The sequence below is a fragment of the Montipora foliosa genome, chromosome 6 (genome assembly GCF_036669935.1).
Source record: "Montipora foliosa isolate CH-2021 chromosome 6, ASM3666993v2, whole genome shotgun sequence".
NCBI lineage: Eukaryota > Metazoa > Cnidaria > Anthozoa > Scleractinia > Acroporidae > Montipora > Montipora foliosa.
Genome location: NC_090874.1, coordinates 31,851,207 through 31,853,706, shown reverse-complemented (window position 1 = coordinate 31,853,706; position 2,500 = coordinate 31,851,207).

Below are 2,500 nucleotides of genomic sequence, written 5' to 3'. Positions count from 1 at the left end.
AAGCCAACACCAACTTGTCATATGAAAGTACAGACCTTATTCGAATGTGATGTCCAGGACACAACTCTTTTTACAATAATTGTCTTAATTCTTGCATGCTCATTGGCTAATTTTATATCATTAATAGGAGTACAGACAGATTAATTCTAATTTATGCATACAATCAGTGCACCTGTCAAACTGCCAACTTTTTAACCAATGAAATTTTATTGACTGTTGTAAGTAGCCAATCACAGAGAGAGAGAAAGCTATATTGACAATGCTCACGTCAATATGAATAAAATTCATGTTTACGGCTGTTTACCGCATCCTTTTGCCTCATTATAACTCGGCAATTAACCATTTGGGTTTTTGTCAAAGTGGCTGTAGAAATCATGAGCCTCAGGTTTTTAACAATAACAATGTTATGAAACAATTTATCATCAATAAGGGGGCAGACGCATAAAAAAAACTGACATCAATTTCTCCAACCAGAAACTTTAAAGTTGACAAACCTTAAAATGTTCAAAAGAATATTACTCTACCAAGATCACACAGGGTACCTTCAAATGGACATGCCAAGTTGAAACTAAAAATCTCTCCACATTCTGGTCTAGTTTTTTTAGGAGCAAGAGTTCACAGATTCTGCACCCCTTCCCCAGTTCCCCCACCTAGAACGAAACTAAACACTCCATAAAGCGGACACTGGGTTGCCTGTGGTCCATGTTACACAAAAACAGAAGGCACTGAATTGGGTGGTATTGACCTGCAGCGCTCCAGTGAATTTTTTTCAATTGGGGGGGGGGGGGGGGAAGGAGGGTCATTAAGACCATTTGAGGGTCACGCACACGTCGTGCCAGCAGAGGCCCTTTGGCTCACACGTTCACACCTTTAATTATTTTGTAATGTCCAGTCCCATTTGAGGTCTTTCAGTTTTTTAAGCTTTGGTAATAAATTTAGTTTAAAGATAACAAAACACGCTCTTGAGTAAAATTCACTCGCTCTAACGGACATTTTCCAGCATGTCATGCACGTCTTGCAGTTGCACTAAGCAAACGTTTATTGCACACACTAAGAAAGGACTGAAGATGTTGTTTCCACTTCGTAATTCGTCTTCTTGTTAGTCTAATCTTATGCCAGGTCAAAACATTGTTTGGCTTTAGGTTTGCACCAAAAAGTACCGTAACAGCCAGGAGTTAACACAAAAAGACAAGAAAAAAAAACCTAGTTTTACATAACTCTGAATCAAATTCTCATCGAAAGATTAATGACAATCGATTGTAAAAACATGAAATTTTCTGCAGTCTGATTTTTATGAACGAATGGAAACCTCATGATGTTTTGTCAAAAGGAAAAAATTGATCACGTGCTAGGCAACCATAAAAACAATTCTTTTTTTCCTTTGGATTTCAAAACTATGTTAAGTAAACACTAACTGACCCAAGTTTTAAGTTCTGATTTTAAAAAGACACCTGTTTACTTTAACTCAAATTTTCTTATTTATTGTTCCGCCATTACTAACTTTAAAATCTTGAGAGAGCTGGGTTGAGGAGAAAATGATGTCAAAGACTCATTAGTTTAAGAATACAATGAGTGTGTACGCCGCCAAAATTTATATGCAGCATAGGAGTTTCAGGCTTTCAGACTTTTAAAACCGTGTTTTGCATATAATTATAATAAATTGCATTTACACGCTGAAATTTTAAGCTAGTGAGTAAATGACGTCATTTCCTCTAGATCCAACCCTCTGAGGTCCAATCGGCCAGTTTTGAACGTGAGTAATGGTGGACAATGAAATCCAAAACTTACACTCCAAATAAAGAGCCTTTGGATAAAACTCAAAGCTCAAAATTTTGGCAGTTAGGAAATGAGCGAACACGCTTTCAAAATCTGAAGAACAAAACGAAATGATTTTTGATCATAGTACCACTTTAATAAATATGAAGTTTGTTACCGAAATTTCCGGGCGATTACCCACATCGGCCATTTTTTGCAACAACAAGAAAAAAAATTCAACAGATTACCTGCACTAGCAGATAACCCGCACCCAAAAACAAAAGAAATTCGTGAACTCACAGAGTTATCTGCACAAGCGATAAATTTCAGCTTATACTCAAAAGTAAAACTCTGACGTCCGCATTTAACACCAGGCATTTTGACTCAAAATTGTTCGTGGCTACACTTATCGTAAATGATTGAAGCGTGTATTTCTCATTCAGTCAATTATTTTTTTATAACGTTTTGAATCAAATAAAAACTTCAACCATTGTTTTTGTTAACAAAATATCCTTCAGCGTGAAATTGGTAAGTTTTCACACCTATTGTTTTTGATCATCCATTGAATGATACTGCTTAAAAATCCGCTCTAAAAAAAAAAAATCGATATCTCAGGATCTACTGACTCTAAGAAATCGCTTGAAACGGGAAAATACTCTCAACCTCAAGGCAGTGCTTGCTAGGAATATTTTACTGATGCGCCGATTGTTTTGGTGTTTTACAATTTTGTCCGTGAATGTTTGTT